General features: G+C 36.8%; 1 long non-coding RNA gene across 3 annotated transcripts in view; it reads left to right on the forward strand.

Moving 5' to 3' along the window:
- LOC134494059 (uncharacterized) overlaps positions 1 to 27,834 on the forward strand; it is a 187,903-nt gene that overhangs the window by 62,322 nt on the left and 97,747 nt on the right. For all 3 annotated transcript variants that reach the window (XR_010067637.1, XR_010067638.1, XR_010067636.1), the window contains exon 3: positions 4,842 to 4,896. This is a non-coding gene — a long non-coding RNA (uncharacterized LOC134494059). The remainder of the gene's footprint in view (positions 1 to 4,841; positions 4,897 to 27,834) is intronic.

Genomic DNA, 27,834 nt, shown 5'->3' on the forward strand with positions numbered 1-27,834 from the left:
ATGTTCTAAGGTTGAGTAATATAAGCAGATGTACCTTGAGCTGCATCACTCTGGGATTTATTCCAGGCCTTATGTTTAGCAGATTTCTGTGTCCTGTCTCTTGATAATGGGAAGGAAGATTTCTAACTATATGACTTAGGAAGATGCTCTCATTTTTTATTGGAAAAAGAGATGGGTTGTTTTGTCTGTCATGTGTAATAACATCAGTGCTGCTGCCTGTAACAGTCCTGATGGTAACATTTTTGGATGAGTGGGTTTTCTTATATATTGTAGTCTTATTTTTATATTTAGCTATTTATGTTAAGCATGTTGACTTTAATCTTGAGCACACCGGTCCTGTTATGTATGTCTCATCAAAAAGCAGGAACAGATTGGCTTACAGTCCATAAATACATGACACAGAAGATAAAATGGCATAAGAAACAAATCGAGCTCAGGCATTAATTTAAGGAGGACAACAAAGGGGCCCTTTCAGCTGAGGCATTTGATTGAGGCGGTGCCATCTCATCTCTGTCTGAGATCAAATAGCTGCCAATTGGGGGCAGAAGAGAGCCTTGTGGAGTTGTCTCTCAGAGGGGTCAATAATATGAGTTTGCTTATTATTATTATTATTATTTATATGATATTGCCATGACTTGAATTATTTCTCAAATACTGTCCCAATATCACCTATAACTTAGTACAAGGATTGATAAGCTGCTTTCAAATTCTCTCAAAGGATTGTAGAGCAAAATTTTAAATCATATAACTATAATAAAAGTAACAATAAAAATCAAATAAATGCAGTCAACACAATATCTATCTAAATATTGTGTGTGTGGCTGGAGCTGTGTTGGTTGGTTTTTCTTGGCTGCTATATATGTTATTTATAATTTTGTTACGTGTTTTTTATCTTATTTTTAAATACTGTAAGCCACTGAGAGTCATGAATAATCATACAAATTGAATGAATGAATACATAAATAAATTTTACTAAATCTTAACTTTATAAGTGATTTGGCAAGTCTTTAGGACTACTTCAAGGTCTGTAATAAGCTGGCAGATGCCAGCTGGAGGGGTACTAATGAGAACTTGTGAATTGTGCCTGCCAACCTAATTACACTGTCAGGTCAGCGTCTAGATAAGGCTTCTGATTCTGATCTCAGGCCTAGGCCAAGTTATTATGGATGCAGATAGTTTTCAAATAATCAACTTAGGCCTTTACATGAGTAGTAGGCAGGACAAGCTCTTTACATTGGGTCCAAAACACAGTGCCAGCTAGTGAAGTGGTACAGAATAGATATCATATGATCTGACTGACTAGCACTTACCAGTACTTGAGTGGCATTTTGTATCAGCTGAAGATTACAATCTTCTTAGGTAGTCCATTGACAGTAATCACTCTGGATATTGTTAGAGCATAATTAACTGAACATACTACCCAGAGAATGTCTTATGCGGAATATGTAGCAAAGCATGTTGGTATTTGCTTTCTAGAGTTCTGAGCTGTGGGAAAACTTGAAGGTAGTTCCTTAGCCTTGAATATTTGTGGAGCGTTTGGGAGGCATAGAGAACATATGTTTACATCAGAACCCTGATCCCGAAATGGCACTTTTGTGATTGATGTTTTGTTCTTCATTGGCTTTTTAGGGCCCGATAAATTAAGTATTCTTGATAATTCAGGATTTGAATTATCCATACTCACATCTATTTGCTTGGTTAATATTGGGGAATATCAGAGAAATGAGTTAATGTCCTAACTTGATACTGTTCTACTTTTTCTGTCATAGTAGGAACACTCTGGGTCTTGAAGTGGTCCTACGGTAGATCTTTGTTCCTCCTAAGCTCTGACACACAGACCTTTATGCTAATAGCCTAGTTGATAAAACAGGGATAGGCCAAGGTGCTTTTCTGAGCCAGATGTTCCATAAAAGGCCTTTCTTTTTATGGAACATTCTTTTTGTTGGTGTTTATTACTTATTCTTGTGTTTAAGGAATGTGAATGTCCTGTAATTAGAAAATGGAGAAAGTAAGAGGCTGGGACTTTTTGTCCTTGTATTTTTCTTTACATGTTTAAAGTGTCTGTTGGCATATTTTATTAGCATCCTGTAGGGGAACGGATAAGTACTTTTGCTTCAATCATTTTCTTTCTCTTTATTAGTTTTCGTCATCCAACCATTTCTCCTATGGTGCTTGTCATATGTGATGCTTCCCATCCCTCTTCTATATTTCAAACAACCATATTATGAAGTAGGACAAAATGGAATGATAGAGATTGTCTATCCTATACATACTATATAAATCTCTCTCTCTCTCTCTCACACATATCCTGTGGGTTTCATGGCTAAATAGGGATTAGAATTTAGCTTTGTCCATCACTTTAACCAATACAACTCGTTTGACCATAAGTCTTTAATACGGACATTTAAATTTCAGATATTTGAGTGTGGGTTTTTTTGGTTCCTTTCAAATTTTATGGACTGTAAGGTACAAGTAATGATCTATGATAAAGATAGAGAACCTGTGGTCTTCCAGATATTTCTGAACTACAATATATCTCACCACTTTCCTGCTGTTCAGGAACTTGTAATTCAACAACATCTGGAAAGGCCTCACTGATATACTTTGCTGCCTTTTTTCATGTATAGAAAGGATAGAGGTAGTCCTTACATGAGTGAAGGAGAGAGGACTGCATTAGGCAGTGGATTTTGTTTATTGTCTTGGAGAGCAGGCCTAGCAGGGTTTCAGAATAATCTATCAAGTCTTTCTTTCACAATGTTCTGTGAAATTAAGGAGCATTGTTCCCTTGCACAGCTCCTGTTCATTTTAGTGTAGCTTGTGCAGAAGAACTTCCCAGCAGTTCCATACTTCTGCTTTCTGCATTTTAATCCAGAGATAGGCAAATTGGTGACACCAGTGTGCCTTCAGGCACTTTCTTTGGCACTGTTCTGGCTCCTTTCCGTCTAAGTTTAGTGTTGGACATCTGCCAGTTACATACCAAAATAAAAATCTGGTTCTCAAATTTTTGCAGTCTGGTCTTCCTGAACTTTTGCTCTTTACCTTTCTAAAAGAAGGGTTTGTAATATGCATTCAGTTTACAATCCTCCATGGAAACATACTGAGTTGGCTAATTGGGATGCTATTCAGTTAACTACATGAGAAAAATAAAATGAGTGGAATTTTCTTGGCAATACCTTATCCATGTTATGAGCATTTGGAGCTGTTCTAAATGTAACTAGATATGGCTTTATGCATTCTGTGCAAACCAGCTTCCCACGACCTCTTTCTCAGTCATTCTTAGCAATTGATCTTCAGCCTTTCCAGATACTTCTTTTTTGAGTTCAATGAATGAATAGTTATCGTTAATTTGTTGTGCAGAATCTAAACATTATCCCTCAAATAGTATTTCTGTGGCAAGGGAATTATATTTTGTGCCATGGGAAATGTCATTATAACACAGCTATTGTTGGGACAGCTGTGTACTAGTCTTTTTCAGTATTACAGAAGGGTAATATTAGCATTCAGTGAAATATGGATTATTCTTCTGCCCTCTCCCACATTAGTTTGTCTCCTACAAAATATAAGCTTGGTTGATTTTGTGTGCGTATGTATGTGTCGCTGAACTGGCTTGGGGATATCGAGTCAGTCCACTATGCTGAAACAAGGGGAATATCTAGAAATAACGAGTTTTTAAAAAAAATGAAATATCAATTTTTTAAAAATGAAAACCAGGACAAAAAATCACGTTACAAAATTAAATAGAACCTTGCCTGTGAAATCAGAACTTGGAGTTCTTCTCATGAAAACTGGTAGTATTCCTCTTTTTTCTGGTTCAGAATAAAGGAATGACAGTAAGTCTTCCTTTGGACATGGTATCCAATCTTTCTTGCCTTGGCCAAGGTACGTGAGTACATTGGCCTGGCTTAGGGCAGAAATAAAAGAAAGTTAACAGTAAAGCTAGAAAATAATTTGGGATGTTTGGCTACATATGAAGGTAAATATGTCAAGTTGTATAATATTACCAGTAGTTTATGGGTGGTGAACCTTTACTTCGAACAGTACCTCTTCAGATTATAGAAAACCATGTTCAGTTGCAGGCACATTGTACCCTTGGTGGCTAAATGTGTTATTTTCTAAAGCACATTAGATTGGACGTGGAAGACCTTTGTCATTTCAAATGGGGGTGGGGGAAAACAGTCATCTCCCTTGTCTCTGAATACAGGGTGTGGAACTTTCTACATTCAGTCTACAAATAATATCTTAGACTGACTTTGAACCACTGGTCACATACTGAAAGATCTGGTCTAATTTTATTTTTACATTTCTTCCTTCTTTCAATTTTTTTTTTTTTTTGACGACCGACAGGAAGCTCTGGCGTGGGCTGGTCCATGAAGTCACGAAGAGTCGGAAGCGACTAAACGAATAAACAACAAAAACAACAAACATCATGAACACTTAATGAATCTAATACTGTTGCTGCTATGACAGGGGGCTTTGAGTTAGGGTGTTGGTAAAATTTATATGTTTATGGTGGTGATACTTCTCCTATGGATGGCAGTGTTATGTCAGCAGTATGGGAATATCATCTCACTCTGTGGATGGATATATAAGAACAAATGTTTGTGGTCCAGGTCTTTGAAGCCAGGCTTTCTTCTGAGTGATTTTGCTGATAATTAAAAAGGGTCTGAGTTTATGAAATAAAGTACATTTAAGTCACAAATGAAATCCAGATGCATAGTAGAGAAACAGTTCACTAATACTGATGCATTTGTCAGATGTTTGCTGCAGTGATTTAGAATATGGAATATTATGTCTTTAATAATACAATTTACTTCTTTTTTTCTCTCTCTCTCTCTAAACAGGCTTGGGTCCTCTAGCTGATGTTGATAAACCTAAGAAAAGATTACTATCTTGCAGGTAATAAATAAATACATTCTTGGATAGTATCCTTACTTTTATTTATTTATTTATCTATCAGAATCATGCCAGTACTTTAATGAGGACTCCTTCACAGTTTTAGGGATAGTACAAAGACAATGGTTATACAAAAATCGCTTCCACGGAGACATTTTCAGTTGTATAAATTGGCTTGTTTATTTTTCATAGACACCCAAGAAACCTTCTGAGTCTTGTCAATAGAAGTTAAACATTAGTCCATTATGTTTTCCAGATTGGTAGCAGTTTGTATGTGGTTCCCCTTTGCTCTCAGAATTAAAATGTGTAGTTGCTAAAGATAAGAACATGATGATCAGTCCAGAGTTGATGTGCTCTTGGACACAACAACTCTGTAGTAACTAATACAGTAAGATGGGGAATACTCCACTTTCCAAGGTAATTGGCTGTAGCAGCCACAGTATTGGATTGGCACTGGGGAGGCCCACATTATAGTCCTGACTTAGCCCCAGAAGGTCACTGAGTGATGTTGGGCCAGTTTTTCTCTTTGATCCAGCCTACATACATAACACGGTTGTTACTGTGAGTAAAAATGGCAGAAGGCAGCATTATATTTCCTACCTTGAGCTTCTGAAGAAAAATTGAGTTATAAATCTCATAAGTAAAATTGTAAGAGAGCCAAATAAATTGATGCCACAATGGCCTATAGGGCAGATTTCTAAATTTGCCACTCATGAACCATCTTATTCCTCAACAATTGAAGCTTCCTAAGTAAAAATTGAGCATTCTTCAACCTTCAAACATGCGTTACATTTCTAAAAATGTATGTTTAGCAGTATATGAAGGAATGCCACATGTGATATAAGTGATATATGGCAAAACATTTATTTTTAAAAATGTTTTATTCCATACACTGAATTTAAATTAGGCCCATCTATCCATGGGGGAGGGGGGTGTTCTTAGAGCAATACTCTAAATTCAATTTATTTTAATTGACTGAGATTCTTTATACCTCTTGGCACACACAGTTATCACCCCAGTCACCAATGAAATGATAAGGAGAAAGTTGTTCCTTATGATTGTGGTGAATTAACATGAAGGAGATATTCAAACTTGAAAATAGCAAGACAGTGCTTTTGTTGGAGAACCTGGGCAGAATGTGGAGTCTACTCTAGTTCAATAATAGGATCAGATAATTAATCTTTGTTTTGTTTTGTTTGAGAAGAGCAGAGCAGAGCCCAGCAGAGCAGTGAGATCTTCATTTAAAACAGCTCCTGATGACCAGATATGGGCTGGTAGCCCTGAGTGCTTCAGAATCTTTTCTAGCAGAGTCCTTCTGGAGATTTTAAATGCTATTTATAAATAATAATCCTATAATGGCGTTTTAGAAATGGTTTTAGAATATACTGAAGATATTCTAAATCTTTAGATATTCAAGAGTATAAAGAAGCATGGGGTATGGAGAGAACGTAGTTCAGATATTAATTTTGTTCAGCAATATGTATTGATTTATAGATCTACATTTTCTGAACAAACTAACAGGACACTGCATGTTTTTACAATTTTTTAAAAAAAGATATGCTGAAAGGACAGCTTATTCTCTGTTAGTTATACAGTGGTCTGAAGCACTCATCTCTGTTTCTACACTTGAACAAATATACCACTGAAAGTCCCATTTGTAGGGCTGTTTAGAAATTTGGAATGCATATTCTATTTTATATGCTTAATGTTTCATATTTTATTATTGCCAAGTAAACTGGTTTTAATTTAATTGTATTATATTATCTATCTATCTATCTATCTATCTATCTATCTATCTATCTATCTATCTATCTATCTATCTATCTATAGAATTTTGCTCACTGCAATATTTCCCTTTTTTGCATATAAGAAATCTGTTAGATTGCTTTTGTCGCTTACTAGTTGAGGAACATACAAGAGATATGTGGTCAGTTTTTCACCTCTTATTCACATGCACATAAACACCTTCTCATACAACTTCCACTATATTATTTGATGATGCCTGCTTTTAAAATACTGTAGGGCAATCATTTCCGCTCTTTCATTTTAATTTACATTTTCTTGTTTTTAATATGATAGCAAAAAAGATCAAGTAGATAACTTGCCCTGAGATTAGATTGCAGTTTTAGCTAAGGAAAGCATAGCATATTCACACTTCGCAAACAGCTAATGGCTATAGCAGGAATACTTGTGAAGATGGCTATCATCAATCTTGCCAAACCTCTTTCATACTGCAAGATCTAAGCAGGTGATGAAAGAAATGGTCTATATTACAAAGGCGTAAACATTCCAAGAGTTGACTTGCAGAAAGCAGATCCAGCTGGTGGCAGAGGACAGTGATTCAGTGTTATGTTGATCCTGCTTTGTTGGCAGAGAACATCTGGTTTGCAAAGTTCATACAGCTGGATAAATGTTGCACCCTGTAGGTTTTTTCCACTTGGATTGAACTGGAAGCATTGGGCATATAATCTAACTGAACATAAGGCCAAAATGGTGTTATGCCATAGTATTTCCATTCTCTCTGCATCTGTCCTCATTTCCCCTCTACTCTGCCTTTTCCTTGAAGTGGAGAATACTGACAATGTCTGCTTTAAACAAATTAGGTACATTCAGTAGATTAAACCGAAAAGCCAAATTGTGGCCCATAATAAGTAAATGGAAAGTATATGTGCTGAAAAGCATTTGATTGGAAGAAAGCTATACAGTAAGAGCAAATAATACTGGGACTTTTGTAAAACTTGGTGTTTTATTTAATATTTTGTGAATTGTTCTTCAAGATTGCAGGCACCTAGTGCATGAGCTCCTTATGTGTTTGGCAAGTTTTAAGTCTTTGACCTGCCCAGAAAGCCTGTGTTGTATCCTATTCTCACATTTTTCTACAGTATCTTTCCATGTCCATCTTGCTGCATCTTTTGCTGCTGTTGCTTCTACTTCTTCCTATATGGGTGACAGATGTGTATATAGCGACTAAAATGTGTGCCTCATGGTCTTTAATGGCTATTATGAATATTATCAGTGAAAACTGGAAGTTTACTTCAGCACTTACTGTTTGGGGGTCCTGTTTGTGGTAGAAAAAAGATTGAAGAGGAACAGGCATAGGTTATCTTTGATATCTTCTTTTGGGGAGCACACCATGGGTGGTGGTGGTTTCAACAAAGGGAAAATGTCAATCACACAATTGAAACCCTATTCTTCAATGTCACATGTACATACAGAGAAGGTGGGGTTTTGATTGTGTGATTGCAAATGCCATCTTGTCTTTTTAAACCTCCTGTCCTTCCATGGATGCCTTTGTTGATGGAAGGAAAGGATATTTGCATTCTTCCTACATTGTAAGCTGCTGCATCGAACTGGAAGTAAAGAAACTTACTGGGAGAAATGAAGGATCCAAAAATTAATCAGGTCCCTTAGCATTCTTTGGAAAGGAAAGCAGTAGAGGAATTTCTGTTCTAGATTGTCATTATTATAATATTTACTAATTGTTTTCTTCCTTCTACTATCAGGTAACAGTATTGTTTAATTCTGCTAAAAATCAAAGTCATATGGAACATAAATTCAGCAAAATGTTCAGTAACCCTAAAAGACGTATGTCACATATGTAAATGTACATTTGTTTGTGTGTATTGGGGCAGGTCAAGATACTGGTACATATGCAAATTGTTTAGAATACACTAATCTAGCATTGAGTTCAGATAGTGCACACTTTGAGGTATTGATTGTAGCATATGTTTTAATTATATTTATAACCCCATCTTTCTTCTACCATTGAACTTAGGTTATATAAGCATGATTCTCAGATAGTTTCCCATACAGGCATTTAACACAATCCTTTCCTTACACCACAATTAAAGTAGTTTAGAACTGATTCACATTTTGTTAAAACTGTGGGGAAGTAGCTTGCTTCTTTGCAAAGTTAGCCACAAGCAGGAGTAACAGGATCTAGGATTTATCAAAGGGTGACATATATATTAATATTGGCAGGATTTTAATACCTATTTATCAGAATTTATCAAATGTTGGATATTGTTGAGAAATCAATGATGTGTGAGATATGAATGAGGAATATGAATTCTCATTTCTCTTCATTGGATCTATACATAATATGATTCTTATCCTTACTTTGATTGACCAGTAACAAATACTATGTTTATCCAGACTGGAAGATATCCATAACTTCTGAGATGGAAGCTTATTAGGAACAGCAATAAGACAGTTTCCAAACTGGCAGTAATTTGATAGAGACTTGAAAAGGCAAACTGTCCATGCATGTGCATAAATGTGTTCATACATGAAAGGATAACCATAAAATTTTACAAGTTTACTAAGTCTAGATTTAGATAAGGAGCTGTTGAATGACTTATTTTCTATGTCTTAAACCAATGGACAACCCCAGTTACTGTACGTTGTATAAAATCTAGTCTGTCAATAGAATTGCAGTGAGGGTTTTGTAAGATTGCTACGTAGTGGCTGAAATGAAGACCAGAATTTTCTTTTCCAGTCTTATCAAGCCTATATCATAACTGTCCTTCCAAACTGGGAATTGCATTTGATGCAGCTAGAAAGGAAAATCAACAGCTCTCTGCACAGAGGCAGAATTATTTCCATACAAACATTGTGTGTGAGTGTATGTGTATCTATCTGTGCTGGATGGATGGAAATGTTTATGTGAAGTTAAAAATATGACACATAAATCTAAAAAGGAGGATGGAATGAAGTCCTGTTCTTCCAAATTTGTTTAACCAAGTTCTTCCTCTTTATTCTTTTACATTCTGTTAAAAGAATTCATTAATAAATTTATCTGGATGAGAAATCTGCACCAATGATGTAGGAAAAATGGTATTATGTGGCACATGTTACTTTAGAGTTGTGTCCTTACTATTTTGTATATATGTTTTTTTCATTGTATTGCTTGATTTTTTTATAGAGCACAGAATCAGCCAACACATTCATGGAGGTCTCAGAATGAAGACAGCTGGGGTAGATCAAACCAATTGATTTCAGGTTCTCAGAGCAGGCTCTCTTGTTGCTTCCCACTCCAAAAACATTAAAAGAGCTTGTCATCGTCACTAGTGAAAAACCACATGGTGTTTTTAACTATGATTATATAAACAAAGAAATGTTCAAGAGCATGGCAACATGGGCAGATATTTTAGATGGGGAAGAAGTACCAGTGAATATAATTTATTCATCTGGTTTTCAGTAACCTTATATATACCTTAAAGTATCATATACTTTCTTTGGATTCAGCTCAGATATATGAAATATACAGGAAAAGAATGAGACTGCACTTTTCATAGTAAGCAATTTATGCAATTGGTTAAATGCCTAGTGTGCTGTTTTCCCTTTTAAAAATAATAACTGTTGGCAGAAGGCAGTCCAGATTGGAACAAAGGCATAAAGGCAGATTAAAACAAACAAACTTCTCTCTGTCATGATCCTGCTGAAAACTCCCTTTCCCTTAACTCCTAATCACCTGAAGAGAGATGTTGTGTGAGGATTGTAAACTGATTTGATATATATTTGTAAATATATAATCCCCTTTGGCTCCTTGCTTAGCTTCTATGTTGTAAACAACTGCTATCTTCCTTTCCATTTCTTTTACTACTTCATCTAGTCTCCCCACCCCAAGCTGTTCTTTGATTAATATGTCCTAAAGGCATGTATTTTCTAGGGAAAAAAATCATAAACTAAAAAAGAAATTGTATGTTGACACACCCAAGACCTCTTAGTTGTGCATTAGTTTCATTTGTGACCTTGCTGTTATGGCAAGAATAATTGCAGGGAACCATGTTGGATGTACAAATTAACGTACTCCTGTAAGTCATTTGCAGATGTTGACAGATTTGTGTGTGTGTGTGTGTGTTTGGGGTTGGTTTCCTCCAACTGTTCAAAATAAAAGGAAATTAGAACCTTGAATTTGAGCTCTTCATCATCAGTACAGATATTTGTACAAATGGAACATTTGCATGCTGGGAGGAAGGAATTAATGTTGAAAAGATTTGAATATTATTATGGCAAGATCAGGACAAATGGAAATTTGCTATCTATCACTCTCTTGAAAACACAGATATGAACAACTGTGACCACATGGTCTACAGTAGTACAGATAAGTAGTGTGTCTGATACAGAGAAGAATGAGTTGAGCTGAAAGATAGCTTTCCATATTGAGACCCTGGCTAACGTTACATTTTTCAAACTGCTTTAAATTGTATATACAGTATGTCTCTATATTTCTATTGTGCTAGAGTGTTTAGGGAAATTTGCCCCCATTGACTACTGCTGTTGCATCATGAAAAGGACTGAGCACACTTTTTGCTGTCACTATTAGCAGCTACTCCTATATCCATTATAAAGAGTGTAAAATAAATGGATGTAATATCAACTAGTGAGAAATTTTATCCAATTATAGGATATGGAATTCTGTCTCAGGAACTAGACCACCCCATGGTAAGCAAAATTGTATTCAGTTGAAGCAATGTTGGTGGCATTGCTGGATCTCTTTTCTGTTCTTAGGTTCAGACAGGCATGAGATTAGGAGTGTTTCAAGCTGTTTTGTTTTCATGATTCTACTCCTTTTTCTGATCTTGGTTATTAAAAGCTTAGGTTTCTTGAAATAATAGTATTTGCTGGCCTCTGCTTCTGCTGTTTTAAGTTGCCAGTTTAGCCATTGAATATCTGAGTGCTTGATGTCCACTTCTGTTTCAAAGAAATACTGATTACTTAGTATAGACCAGCTATTAATAACATCATTTGTAATCGTTGCTGATCTGCTAATTAGAAAATCTTTTCTGTATTTTGGGAGAAGGAAATGACTTTGTAAATTATTGGGAAAAAAATAATGATAGGCTCCAGTTATTAGTCATAGTAATCTATTTTAGCAAAAAGCAAAGCAATGTTAATATGGTATATCTCAAATATTTAAAAGCCCATGTTTGTCTGTTTCTCAGTTTTTGAGCCAAATATTAGTACATGTACAACTCATGACTAGAATGCAAGCTTTTCAAGTTATTTATGATACCTTGTTCAGAAGCTTTCTTCTTTTGGTATAGGATCATTATTTTGTGGCTTCATGCTTTCTGTTTGTGTAATTTATTCTGAATATTTTATTTTGACTAAGGAAGAACCATAGCAAAATAACGGGTGATATAGATTAGCTCATAGGCTTGAAGACATTCCTGGCAGTTTATCACCACCACCACCATCATAAAATTCATAGTGGTTTCATTTTTGTTGCTCTTCATTTAAACTTCAGTCAGCTCTGCTCCAATGCTTTTGATGGAATAGGCTTTTCTTTCTTTTTCACTCCTTTTTGTTCCTTCCTCCTATACGATTGAAAAGAACAAGGTTAAGAAAAGGGAATCTTCATAGAACTCTGAAAGCAATGGCTGAAACTTCATAGAAATCTGAAAGCAATGGCTGAAACTTCATAGAAATCTGAAAGCAATGGCTGAAATCCCATAATATAGATTAATTGTTGCAAATTCTGGCTTGTTCTTGTCACAAGTGACTAAAGTAGTTCCCTAGCCCTGCTGGGACTGGTCTTACCCCTTTATGGGCTGAATTTGATCTGCCCTTACTTGGATTTTATTGTATTTTATATTTATTGATTATTGGTATTATTTATAACTTTATTGAATTTTAAATTGTTTTTATCTCCCCCATGCGGGGGAGATGGGTGGTGATAAAAATATGATAAATAAATAAAGTAATCTGAACCAAGAGTACTGGCTTGCTTCTCCTCCAAAAGACAAACTTGAAGGTAGAATCTGGCTACCTGGATGGGTCAGAATTATTCTGTTGGATCTTTCTTTTTCCCGTTTGCTCCAAGAAGTCTTTGTTACTTTATAGGGCTATACAGTTCTTTGGAATTGAAAGGTGGGGGAATGTTTCAGAGATCACAGGGGTGTTCAAGTAGAGTCTTGCTACCATTCCTTAAAGCAGCTGCATCTTTTCTTGGAATCATGCAGCTGCATTTCACATCTGTACCACAATCCTGAGAAAATAACCCCCTCCCACCAGGACTTGTCAACAGGTGGTACGTGTGCCGCTACATATGCTCTGAAGCATTTTTTCCCTTCAAATCTGAAATCGTGCTCAGCCCTTTGACTTTTTATACCTATGCAAAGCTAGTCAATCCATTTTTTTCTGGAAAATTATTTTAACTTGGTGTGACATACATATGGTAGAAGTATTTAGTAGTAACAGGAGCAAAGGCATAACACAATGTGGAAGATAGGTATGTTGTGAGTGATTAAATAGATACTGCACAAAAGCACAAGATACTGCAAAGCCAATAAAATTCAAGTGGCATTTATTTTTAATTCTGAGAAGTATACATTCAGGGCATGTGGTGTTTGTGTACCTAAAAAAACTGGATCAACTAGTGAAATAAGAAATTAATTTAGCAAACCCAATGAACATGAAGTAGATTTGGGTTCTTGACTTCTACCCAACTGCAGGTTGTCTAAAATGTTTTCACTCTAGTTTATCTGGAAAATGGATTGCACTGAAAAAGGTTTATTTTGCATTTTTACATAACTCCTGAAGGAAATGTCTAATTATTTTCAAACCTTCCATAAGTAATTTGTTTCCTGGGTACATTTGGGCACTCAAGACTGGAAAAGTTCAAGTCACATCAAGGCATCTTATCCTATATTTAGTCTTGCAAGAGAATGGAAATGAAGAAATCAGTTGGATGCATTATTTTAAATTTTGTATGATTTTTTTTTAAATGCAGAGTGAACATATTTTTCAGTGTTGTAACAATTGGAGCTATTCATCCTCTGAATGGCGACTGATTTGATGTGCCCATGGGTTTAAATATAATAACATGTCATCATAATTGAAAGATGTGTTTTTAAACATGAAGAAACTAACCATGTACTTTAGTCCAGTGGCTTCAACCTTTTTCATCTCATGGTACACATCTCATTATGGCTTCCGGGTCATGAAACTGGAAGTCCTGTGACATCACAGGTTGATGGGACTTGGGAGGAGAAATGGAGGTAGTCCGCCCGGTAATGTTATGGAGACAGGGCACTTCCTATCATTTACTTGTGGCTTATTGATGCAGCACATCTGTGGACCTTTCGTGGCACACAGTGTGCTGTGGCATAGCAGTTGAAAACCACTGCTTTAGTCGATGGAAAACTATCCATGAAAGCAGAGAGTGTTCTGTTAATGCTGGTTGTATACAACTTCACATGAATGAAAATTAAAAGATGCCCATCACTGAATTTGGTGGAAAACATTTGAGTTGGTTGTTAACAGGATTGATTTCAGTGGTCTCAAAGGTGACTTATGGATCTCTGGGCATTTCTCTTCATGCCTGCGAATGCCTCCTGTTTATCCCCACCTGTCTTAAATGTTGGAATTCATTTGCTTTTAGCCAAATGCCTAACATTTCAAAACAGAGAGAGATTTTAACCATTACTCTGGGCTGTGGAGAAATTCTTCACTGCCTTTCCTTTCCTAGCTCAGAAAGCCTCTAGCTCTAGGTGGAAACTGAGAATGCTTGGGCGGAATGGATGAGGATGATGGAGCTGAAATGCAGGAGTTTCCAAATAGGCAGCTAAAACCCAAAGAAAAGAAGAGATGCTGGCAGATGCTGAGATATTGGAGAGAACAGCCGGGATCAGTTGCATGTGATCTTGAAGGGTAGAGGACACCCAACTGGAAAGAGATTTGTGGTGATGGACAAATGGGGTATGTATATATGTATGTATGTATGTATGTATCTGTGAATGAATTGAATTTTATAAAAGTTAAACAGCTCAAAGGCAATCCCAGGGGGTAGGTCTTCTTTGTATGGGGATGAGAAAGTGAGTTGTGTAGTGTATAATAGACTTGTGTGTTTATGTGAACTGATTTGGTGATTAACTTACTATTTTATGGAAATTTCGTGGAATTATATCGTTTATTAACAGCAGAACAGGGCAGTTCAAAACAGTTTGTTTGAATTTGTCTTTCAGTATTTGCTTGACTATGAAATCAATGTTTTGTCGCAGTAGTCCATCTTAAAACTCTGGGGCAATTATTTTGTGACCACCCCTCTCAATAGTCTCCTTTCATCCTGATGTCCTGTTTTTTCCATCCAGAAAGGGAATGGGAATGTTTTTGAGTCTGAGCTGTGCTTTTAAGTGTACCGTGACTTCTTTTGGTGTACACTTGTCAAGACTGAGACACTTAGTGACAAGAGCATTGTGTCATAGTGTTTTTTACCACATTACAGTGGATATATCTCTGCAGTAGGTTAAGTATAATAGATTTCAGGTTCTGCAGTGTTGCTTATGTGAATATATAGATGATTTGAGAGTACTAGGTTTGGATGCCAATGTAAGTTTGATGGTTAAACTCATCAATTGCACCAAGTATGTTATGAAACTACAGGACCAAACAAAAAAATTGAAATTATGCTGAGGCATAGTGGGGAAGACAAGAAAGGTACGCACAATTGAATTTCGTCAAAAAAATTTTCCTTAGATAATATAAAATGGAATTAAGGGAAAGACAAACATTAACATTACTGCTTTCTCAAAGAGAGCACATGCATTAATTCTATTGGCTCTTGGACACAGCCTCAGTAAAACCTTTTGGTTCTTGTTAAATAGCGAATAGGAGACTTCTGTTTTTGCAAGAGCCTTCTGGTTGGCCTTAGAAGGTTTCATACATAATTTGTTGCAGGAATATTTTGCTGGTTTGAATGTTTGCAACAAGATATAAGGGTTGGGTCCCCATTTTTTTATGTGACTAGGGTAGATCCCAATTAATAAAGACTAACTAATGCCCCTAATTTCATGACTAAGTTTGGATCCAGCTCAGGATCATAGTTGGCCTAGGGTTAGAGAGCTCTACTTCTATTATGTTCATTTATAGAGAAACCCCAAGGGTTTCTTCAACCCTTCCATACTGTTTCATCTCTTAGCATATACTTTGCATACTTTGATTTAAAAAATTCACAGCCATAGCTTTGATATCAGAGGGTTAAAATAGAAACTTGACCTTTCTGAACTCTTTCTGTACATCTGACTTACTCCACTTCTCAGACTTAATTAGGAAACTCTTATCTTATTTCTTCATTTCACTGTGTGCTTTGTCTTTCTTGAGTATAACTTTCCATAGCACAGGCTTTAAGTTGGAAAACATGTTTGCTTTTATGATTGCTTCCTCTCTACCTTATAATTATATTTGCCTTTCATCTAATTTAGAATTTCTGATACGTTTGATTCCTCCAGCAATAAATACTATTGGTAAAGGCATGCAGGACTTTGTTACGGGGGCCACTTCAACTAGCTTGCTTTATTACACATTCATATGCTCATTTCTTTTCATTAATTCACTCATGACAATCCTTCTAGCGCCAAGTTACACAGTACCATGCTGGTACAGTTTAAAAATGTATATGCCACTTGTTTTTCAATGGAGTAAACAAGATAACCAAATATGGTTGTCCCAGTTATTTCAAAAATTCTCTTTTCTTAAAAAAAAAAATCAAGCTCACATGCATATTATTAACATTATTAACAGAACTGTTTTCTAAGAATTGCTTTTCAAATTACATATTTAACAGTTACATGATAACAATCTTGTTTTTGAAAGCAGTATGGATTTAAAACCCATATGCATGTCAAGCTATAATTGGATGGAATCTACCTCTCCAATCACATATTATTTTTAAAAAATCTATTGATGTTTTCTAATGGTTGAAACAGCCTTGAGAGAGGACATAATGCTTAGGGCATACATTGTTTTGAGGCTGAACATTGGAACTATTGATTGAAGAGTTATTGCTATTTGTGACTGTTTGACCTGGCTTCATGTCAGAGCAATTAACTTTGAATAGCATACTTTGAAAAAGAATGTACATTTTTTTGAAAAACTCATTAATCTAATTTATGGAAACCTCAGTCCTTGAACCAGAAGGGCTTCCTCATTTCTAGGAATTTCATCAAAATGGCATCAGGAATTCCAGGCTTCAGGCTGAACATGTAACTTCAGCTACTCAGGATTGTTTTGTTCAATTTATTGATTTATATATTACTCAGATTTTTAAATCTCATCCTTCACTGGTAGTATCAGGACACCTTACAATAAATATTTAAAATGTTATCAAGTGATTCAGCTGCAAACAGCATGCAAGTAAAACAGATAAGGACAATTTAAACTGACTGGATAAAATAAATTTTGCAAACTTGTTAATTTTGGAGTGGGGGTGAATGTCTGGGATGGTCTTTCCAGAATCTAGGAGGGCCTTCTAGCTGCTTGTTGCATTTCAGAATGGGCTGAGATTGGGGCCTGTGATAAGGATCTTAAAGTTTGGACAGTCATACATGAGTCCAGGTAATCTTTCAAATCCTGTAGATTGGGAGTGCTCAGTTTTTTGGGATGAGTTACACTTGGTCTTTTAATGACATGCTAGGATTTTACTCCAAAAGCAGGTTGGCTAGAATAAAAGCGAGTAGGGCCAGGACAATTTATGTTCAGTTGTTTGTTTGTCATAGTTATATTCTCCTGCAATTAAAAGGCTATTCCGATCTCAGGAGGCTATTCCAAAGCACTGGAGCTGCCACTGAAAAGCAGTCCCTCCTTGGTTTTAGCTTCTATCATCTCCTGGAAGTGCAGGACCGCCAGGACCTTTTCTCTAGATGATCTGGTAGGCAGGGCCAATTATGTTAAATGTGTCCATGTATTATTTTCCTTTCTGTCACATTAAGTTTGTAAATTGGTAAATTCTGGAGGGTCTTAAGGTAATCAAGCCATTTGGGGGAGGGGGGAGGGATGTGTGTGACCCTGAAGCCTCAAATTGTGCACTTCTAATATAGTCTTTCTATTCTGATTTCTAAGTCACTGATATCAGATCCTCACAATAGCCACTTGTGTTTATACCATGGGTCTTTCCCTAAACTCTAAATCTGTCCATGAATCCCAAAAGAGTTGGAAATGTCTGCTTTGGCTTTTCAGAGAACTAGTGGTAAATCTGTATATGTTATACAGTACATCAGATAAAAATTCAAGGTCATTAAGGGAGTCTTGAGGTATATTTCTGGCTTCTGTAACTCTTTTATGCCAATTTGACTAATTCTTGAAGCAAATAAAAGTTTTCAAAGTTGTAGACTCCCTTTCTAATTCACTGGTACCTACTGATATGTGAATTCCCAGTATCTGCTACATAACTGGGTAAATTAACCTGATATTTTTCGGTGAAACAAAGCTTTTGACCCTCTGAATGGGCTTTTTGTTGAGTCATCTTTGTGCTGTAGTTTTTGTTGAGTTTTCCTTTGAAGTCAAAATTATTAGTCTAAAGCAGTATTTCTCAACCGTGGCAACTTTAAGATATGGAGACTTCAACTTCTGGGAGTTCTGGGAGTTGAAGTCCATGTATCTTAAAGTTGCCAAGGTTGAGAAACACTGGTCTAAACGCTTTGTAGGAGGACAGCCATAATATTCTGTGGTAACTGAAAATCAGGAGGAATCTGGTGAAGTGAATCTGCAGCTCATGAAAACTTACGCCTTTTAATAAAATGCATTAGTTGGAAAAGCAATGACTAAACTCTTGATTTTGGTTTGAAGGCAATTTCTCCAAAATATATAGCAAAAATATGTAGAATCCATAGCTGCTTCAGATGATGGAAAACTTATGACTCTCAGGAATTCAAGCTAATAAGGCCAGTGCCTGGAGAATTTAGCAACATCTGGAAGATGATAGACTTCAAATCTTGCTATTAACTCTTGGTTTTTGAACTGTGGGTACATGCTCATGCACACATGTGGATTCAGGGTTGGGGGCAAAGTAGAGGTAGATCAATTACAGTCTGCTAATTTGGGGGATCTTCTTGGCCTTATTTGATACTAAACATTGATCTTGTTCATCTCAGAGTGAAACTTCCTGATCCCAGCAGTCCTTTAAGGCTGGCCTTGTCATTTTCTCTGTCCTCACAGAAGCAAAAGGAAACATCTTGGTACCTCCATCCCATGTAAACAGTATTGATTTAGTTAGATGTGGTATTTCTGTGTATTGGAGAACGGTGGAGATGGCTTCAGATTAATAAGCAGTCATATTAAGGCCCAATGACAGATTTTAGGTGATGGAATTAGTAGTTGAGAGCATGTGTAGGTGGCCATCAGAATGTGAATCTAGTTGCAGCGCTGACAGAAAAGTGACTACAAGATGCAGTTTTATTGACTGCAGTTGGTTGAGGTGAAATGGACCACTTTATACAGTTAATTTTGTAACTGTTCTTCCCATTCCTTTTCATTTAGTGCTCTTTGTGAAATTAGTTTGCTCAGTGCCTCTGAAGGAACTTTGGCTTTGTTTTGACTTTATTTTAAGCTCAGCTGGGGACTGTCTCCATGTCCATAGCAATCTGTTTGCAAGATAATTTTTTTCCCTACTATCAGTATAAAATGTGTTTGTTTTTACTGGATTATGACTACAGTTTAGATGTGATACATGATGTGGTTGTGGGAGAATGCAGCTGAGGAAGTGTAGCACACAGAGTATTTTGATTACTATTTTTTATTTAGAGCGGAGTCTTGCTTTGAAAATATATAGTGTCTTTTAAATGGTCACACTTGGTGGTGCTGTTCAAAACAGCAGGAACTAAAATGCAGGAAAAATACTACCTGCCACTATAAAATGCCATATTTCAAACTAACTGCGCCGTTAACCAGGAGACCTCTGTAGCAGAGAGATGCAATTTGACCCAAGTTCTTTTAGGTAAAGCTGCTTTTTTACTCCCCCCCCATCCCAAAGAATTATCAGACATGTTTCAAAACAGTGTGTGCGTGTGCGTGTGTATGTATATGTGTGTGTGTGTATGTACGTATGTATATATATATATTATAATATACACATACATAAAAATAAAAAATCTGGCCAGATATTTCCATATTCCATAAGAAGTATTGGAAGGAAGGAGACACAGTGCAGTGATTCCTGTATTTTCCCATTCTCTTTGTTCTCTCATTTTATCTATTTTTTAATTCTTAATTCCATTTCCAGAATTAGATTTGGAAAGTCTTCTAATAAATGATTGCAAACAAATGTTATTTATTCTTTTTCTTATCTTTGTATTTTACTGTACCATGGATATTTTATTGTTTGTCAGGTGATTGTATTGTGAACTGCTGAGAATCTTTTTCATTGTGGGTAAGTAAGTAAGTAACTTATTTAGTAAGTAACTAACTAAATAAAAACTTTATCAGAGAAGGAAAGTCTTTGTACTAAAATATTTTCAACATGTTTTTTTCCCAGTGATATTCTGCAGTATTATTAGAAGTGTAATATACCATTTCTAAATGGATAATTAGGAATTATTTTATACAAGATGGCAAATAAGGTTTTGTTTTGTTTTGTTTTGCTGATGTTTTCTACTTTCAAGTCAGTGCCTTCGATGTTGACTCCTGGTGACTGTCTGGACAAATCCCTGTAGTTTTCTTGGCAAGATTTCAGAAGTGGTTTGCCATTGCCTCCTTCGTAGGGCTGAGAGAGAGACTGGCCCCAAGTCACCCAGCTGGCTTTGTGCCTAAGGAGGGACTAGTACTCCCCATCTCTCGGTTTCTAGCCTGGTGCCTTAACCACTACACCAAACTGGCTCTCCAAATAAGCTTGCACAGTAATTAATATTGCTAATTGTAGGTAACCATTGGGTCAGTATTTCCATTGCAACCTTTTTTTCCAGAAGTTTATGTCTGCCCTTTAAAGTTTGCTGCAGACTGAAACTTGGCATTTAGATCTGAATTCAGGCTGACTGTTTTTATATATTCAAGCTAAAGTAGAGCGGTAGAAACTGTTAGGTGGATGCACTGCTGGAATCTAGTTTATATTCCGGAAAATGAATTATGAGAAAAACTTTTATCATTCTGTAGAGTGGCAGAGATCCACTTTTTGTTATCATACTGCTGGTTCTGCACTTGGTGTAACTTGAAACCCATGAAGTATTTTGTACTAAGCAAGCAGACACTCCTTATACATAAGCCTTAGCTCTATTTTTCTTGGAAGCCAATGGAACAGAAAATGAATTTCACTTTCAGTGCTTCTTTCCAAGCAGTGTATTGAAATGGAAAAACTTGAGATGTTTTTCTTTGCTTTCTCTTTGCTGCCCTGCATTTTAGCTAGGGTTTGGACTTGGTGATCTAGTTTATTTTAGATACTGCAGTAATTCTATATAATGAATGAACCTAGTGCCACATTGTTAGGAACGTCTAACTTTTAACTATGGGCCTTGTTCTACCCACCTGGGAACACTGTTTATATGCTACTCAAAGTAAAAGAAAGGACTAAATCTGAACTGAAACCAGACAGAGCTGAAAATAGGCATTTATCTGATTTGTTTCCTATCTTTTTACTCAATTTAAATCTTCAACATGGCCGACAAGAAAGAAAAGGCAGAAAGGCAAAGTTCAAAAATGTAAGTTAAATCCATACAGCCATCTGTTAACAATGTTAAGAGATGTTTCTAGAGGCAAAGAGAGTGGGGTGCATAAGCAGCTCCCAAGGACTATATCACACAGTCTGGGGACAGTTAGGAGAAGACCCTCTAGCAGTGTCTGATGGGCCTTTCTCCTGGAATGCCTTGGTAGGGGAGAGACCATCTTATGGATAGGGAAGTCTCAAGATGTTGAAGCTGTTGAAAGTTAATTCAGATTAAATGTGTCTGTTGTGGTATTTTAATACTGGACTACCTAACAGCACCTTCTTGTTTAAAATGCCCTGCACTGTGGCCAAGAGATATGCAATTTTATAGATTCCCCAGGCTACATTTTGACAGGAAAATAATTTAAAGGTGGGGTTTTTTTTACCCACATATAATTGCTGCTGTTTTGGGGGCCAAGTGCTCCACATCAGGACAGGTTAGGCACTGAAGACCAGCTGAGCTGCAAATTGGAACTGGGGTTCCTTTGAAAGTGTGTGGGGCTTCATGCTGATAAGCAAAACTAGAAGTTGTCTGGACATGCCTGCTTCCTTTTTTCAGCTTGTTTAGTCTGTGGAAGTAGAGATTATTTGCAACAGTTGGAAGCTGCTTTGCTACAGGAGACATTGTTAGATGGCTCCACTATGACTGACATTCTTGCTCTCTCTGTGGGGTTGGTGTATTTTATAGTGATTTTATAATTTTGTGATAATATTCTTTTAATAATCGTATCTTTTTATAATGATTGTTTTAAATTTATTCACTGTTTTTACCTCATTGTTGTGCACTGCCCAGAGTCACCTTGTATGAGATGAGCAGCGATATAAATGTGAGCAATCAGTAAAATAAATACCCAAAGAGCCTGAAAGTTTTATAATTAAAGGCATGTATTTTACAGCCCTGTGGCAATTGGCTTCCCCTCTATTGAGCCAATTCTTATGTAAGATTGCTGTCTGCTTCAGTGGTGGAGGTATATGCCAATCATGGAAAAGAGAATGTCACTTCCATGGCATCTGACTTGTGAGACATCTTAAGAAGTAGTCAGCCATTGTTAAGTGTAGAACAACGAGTAGCTTTGTGAGTCATTTTCAAACCCAAACACTTCCCTTTGCCACAGAAAATTAGGCAGCTTGGTGAAAGCTCCCAGTGACCCAAAGGAAGCAGAAAAAGGGTTTTTCTGTCCGAACTTCCAATTTGATAGTGCAGTGATGACAGCAACCTTTATCATTCTGCCATCTTCCAGATATGTTGGGAATGCAACTATCACAATTTTCAGCAAGAATTCTAGATGTTTCAGTCCCAACCAACTGGGAAGATAGCACATTGGGAAGTCTGAATTAGAAGTCTCAGCACAAGCAAAATGTAATATAAATATTTCTTGATATATTTAGGTGGAAGGTAGTATCACATTTACCTAGAATTTATAATGGCACAATAACTTCTGATGCCTCTGCTAGAGCCTCTAAAGTTCAGGATCTACTGTATGCCATTCTCTTTTGATTGGCACAGAGAGAAGAACTTTAGAACATTTTGTGATTGTTAAATGTATGTTTTGTTTCTATACATGGGAGGTAATTTTGGTTCTGCACAGAAGGCTCATCCCTCTTCCCCCACATAAATTAAAATTTGAGGATCTCCACACAGCCATAAGCGGTTCCTCACTCTTGGACAGTTTTAGAGGTCCTGTGCAATTTATACTCTCCTGTCTATAAAATTCTGTAGCATCACATTTAAGACTTCAGTTGTGCTCTAGTGCCAACACCAACCACATTTCTTGGTTCCCTACCAATTTCGTTTTTGTTTTAACAATCCAGCGCAATTAATTCATGAAAAAAAATAAATACAAGTCATAGCAATCCATGTCTTAGACATGTCATGCCTGTGTTCTTTGTGAGGGCATGATTAAAGACAGACTGAGGCTTCAGGTACCATTGAATGCAGCCTGCAAGATAGGATCATTGTTGTTTATTCGTTCAGTCGCTTCCGACTCTTCGTGACTTCATGGACCAGCCCACGCCAGAGCTTCCTGTCAGTCGTCAACACCCCCAGCTCCCCCAGGGACGAGTCCATCACCTCTAGAATATCATCTATCCATCTTGCCCTCGGTCAGCCCCTCTTCCTTTTGCCTTCCACTCTCCCTAGCATCAGCATCTTCTCCAGGCTGTCCTGTCTTCTCATTATGTGGCCAAAGTATTTCAGTTTTGCCTTTAATATCATTCCCTCAAGTGAGCAGTCTGGCTTTATTTCCTGGAGGATGGACTGGTTTGATCTTCTTGCAGTCCAAGGCACTCTCAGAATTTTCCTCCAACACCACAGTTCCAAAGCATCTATCTTCCTTCGCTCAGCCTTCCTTATGGTCCAGCTCTCGCAGCCATATGTTACTACGGAGAACACCATTGCTTTAACTATGCGGACCTTTGTTGTCAGTGTGATGTCTCTGCTCTTAAATATTTTATCGAGATTTGTCATTGCTCTTCTCCCAAGGATTAAGCGTCTTCTGATTTCCAAGATAGGATCATATACAGTACCAATTGCCAATTATTTATGCTGTCTCCTCATTAGCTTCTAAGATCTTTTCAATCTTAGTTTTGTTGTTGATTAAGGACAAAGGTATTTGTTGGAAAGCATTTAGTGGGCCAGCCATTTTAATCTTTAGTGTACTTTTCTTGTAGTTCAGTGCTGGACAGTGCTGGAAATGGATGTGTTATCCAAGACAGCATTTTCTTGTTTGTGCTGCCCTTGAAATGGAACTCCCTTTCTTTGAAGATTTTTTGTGACCTCTTCAGTATCACAGTTTAACCAATTTCTTAAAATGTATCTTTTCATCTAGGCTTCAAAGTTTTTTAGCTGCCATTAACTGCTGATATACTGTGGTTTCATTGTATTGGTTTTACCTCTGTTTTCATCTTATTTTTGTAAACAGTGCAATTTTTCCTTTAGGGACAGTGTCATATAATTCCAGTAATAACCACACCTAATAATAATAAATCTGGTATTGGCTTAAATAATAAAACCACAAGATGAATTTTGATTTTTTTTCTCTGAGAGCTGACATCACTGAATGCTTTTTATTATATTAAACAAAAATAACAATAAGAATAAAAAATAGAATAGCATAATAAAATCATTGAAGCATAATTAAAACAATTTGATGGCAGGATAGACAGAAAATACAATTAAAAAAACAGGTTTATTCATTGTATTAAATGCCTGGGTGAATTTCATCCATTCATTGTATTAAATGCCTTGTGCCCCTGTATGAGCAGAGTTCTGTAACTAAAGAATATAAGATAAATGTGTTGATTTTTATGAGGTTAATATTAAGAAGGGTCATCTTGAAGATCTTAATACCAGGCAGGTTCAGATAGGTGAACTGTGTTTTGAAATCAGGAATGGTGGAGTCCTTGGTGCTCGCTGAGCCTTGTTGTTTTCTTGCAGACATTTCATTGCCAGACTAGGCAACATCTTCAGTGCGAAGAGGGATTGGACCTTGCTCTCTAGCACTGCACTCTTCTGGACAGAGAGCTCTGATGTTGTTCCTGGAATCAGCTTGGGAGTCACAGCCCCAAGTGCCCCTACCACCACTGGGACCACTTTGGCCTTCACTTTCCACATCCTCTCTAATTCTTCCTTCAGGCCCTGGTACTTCTCCAGCTTCTCATACTCCTTCTTCCTGATGTTGCTGGTCACTTGGCACTGCTACATCCATCACCACTGCTGTCTTCTGGTCCTTGTCTACTATTATGATGTCTGGTTGATTGGCCAGTACCTGTCTGTCTGTCTGGATCTAGGAGTCAGACACACACACACACACACACACACACACACACACACACACACACACACTTTTCACATGGACAGATCATTCTGTTCTGAGAATATTGCTATATTTCCTTCCAAAAACCTTGAAGACAAGGTATTTAGGCAACATTAGGTACTTAGTTAGCAGGTGAAGAGTATCTCCAGTGTAGCCTCTTCACATAAAAGGCTACAGGTTTTATTCAAGTGTTTTGAATGGTCCCTCTCCAGAATGCACTACCTGACTTCAGCCTTAGTATTCTCAATGGATCACTATTTGTGTATTGATTTACAGGGTTATCATGTAATAAAGAATTAGTAATCATTACTAGTCAAACTGTTAACTGTTCGTTTTATATAGATATTTTATTTATGATTGTCAGAAAAGCTAGTTGCAAATTGATCTTTTAGTTATCCTTTGCAAATAATTTTTAAGCAGATAGGACTCACCATTCCTTCTCCATAATGGTTTTTAGTATAAATTCTACTTGAGCAGAACTACTTGAGCAGAATCATAAAACCATAGAAATTAGATGTACATTAGGAATGTTGCAAGATGGAGTGCAGCAAGGTTATACCTTGTCGAATACTTTCATTACAGTCTAGACAATTTAATTTTGCTACTTAGGACAGTAACTGGAAAAACAGTTTTCCCCCCCACTATTCATTTACAGATTAATTGTTAGGTCTTTTTCTGAGAGTATATTTTGTTTGGCTATAATATTGCTTTCCTTTTGAATTAGGGAGTTGTGACATTTAACTCACTGCTATGTGCAATGAACTATGAAAGTGCAAACCATTTGAAATCTGTGAATGTAAAAATGCTGTTTGGATAAGGCTGTGCATGTGAAAGCTTAAGCTAAATTGATTTTTTATGAGGATTCTGAAATTTGAGGAGGCTTCTGAACTCAAGAATTTTTTTTAATAAATGAAAATGCTGTAAATCATCGTATCATAGAGGTGTAAAATGTCTCCTCAATACATATAATGTTTTGGCAGAAATTAACACATCATGAATTAAACTGGAGACATGGCTCAGTGGTTCAGTGTTTTTGTTTGCAGAATCCGCATGCTGTGTATTCCTCCTCCTCCTCCTCGCCATTTCCTGTTTGGAAGTTACTTCAGTATTTTAATGCATATACGAGCAGTCCTCATTTAACAACCTCCTCCAACAATGACCGTTTGCAGTTACGACAGTGATGGAAAAGTAACTTTGCGATGAATGCCCACATTTACAATCTTTGCAGTGTCTCTCAGTCAGGTGTTCACCATTACAGTCAGAGAGGTCCTGTGCCTGACCCATTTTTTTCTTTTCCACTCTCCTTGCAGAGCAGAGAGATTAACTAAACAAGGTTTCTCTTCCTGAGCTGCTCTTTTCTTCAGCACAGGGTATCCCTAAAAAGTGCTAACCACAAGTTAATAAGCTCAGCTCTGTGACCTTAATTAGTTGATTAGCAGGCTGGTTGGCTTGCAGCTGCTACCTGAAATTGACAAGACACTAATCAGTTTCACACTAAAGGCTTTTGTTTATGTTCTAAGCAGCTGGCCCTAGAGCATTCCTTTCCATGTGTATTCCCCATTGTGTGCCTGCTTACTCTCTTGTAATCCCTTTCTCGCCAATGAATGTAAATACAAACATTAATTCCCCTCTTGCTTATTATCCCAGCTCCAGGGTAAGCATTCCAAAGGGCTATAAGATTTGCCCTATTACCACGCTTCCTCTTGAGTCAAGTTCCAGAAACCTTCCCCACCATTTGGGCTCACCCGACTGTTTGCGGTTGTATCTTTCCAGTGCTATAAAGCAAAGGAAAGCTGAAGTAAAATCGTAAGCACCATTGTGGTCATGTGAGTTTTTCACTTAGCAACCACTTAGCTTAATGACCAAGTTGCCTGTCCGAACTGTGGTCGCTAAATGAAGACTACCTGTAATGCATAATTCAATGGAGTTGCTAAAGGCAATAAAATGGAAAAGAATATCTGCTTCTGCCTTAAATAGGAGGTTCCCAAACACTTTGGAGGTTTTCCTGTTTATTTTTGTTCACACACTTTACTCTTTACACCACTTAGATTGGAGTGCACCTAGTGATATTATCCACCCATCAACAAACCCCAACTTAACAGTTTAATTTTTTTTAATATCAGCCTAACATATCTTTTATTTTTTAAATCAGACTTTTCCATCAGGGATGCAATCGTGATACATTTAGAATGGTTTGACTGTTACTGAAGACCTTCATTGTATCATGAAATAAATAGATTGACCCTGGCCCCAAAGTTCAGTGACTCATCAGAGAAGTTCAGCAAGTATGATTTTTAGCTAGGGGCGAAGCTTTTTCAGGACAGTGGAGAGAAAATTAATATCTTTCTAAAGCTGGATCTGCAGAGGCTTGCATGTTATTCAATAATGTGTTGCAAAATTTTGAGCAGATGCCCAATGCTAGCCTTGCAGATTATTAGTACAGATGCTATTTTCTGTGTACCCAAAGAACATTCAGCTTATAAGTAAGATTTCTTTATGCAGAACTGTTGATACTTGCAGACTAACTGGCATCAATGAAGTACACTCATCTATATATTTAGGACTAGACATTTGTGTGCATCAGAAAATATAAATGGTATAATTATGAATGGAAGCAACAATACATGTCTGAGTATTTGTACACAAAGACCCATTTGTGTGATCACGGGGACTTGGTAATGGCTTGGTTACCTTGTTGAGAGAGAGATTTTG

Source organism: Candoia aspera, chromosome 3, assembly GCF_035149785.1.
Source record: "Candoia aspera isolate rCanAsp1 chromosome 3, rCanAsp1.hap2, whole genome shotgun sequence".
Taxonomy (NCBI): Eukaryota; Metazoa; Chordata; class Lepidosauria; order Squamata; family Boidae; genus Candoia; species Candoia aspera.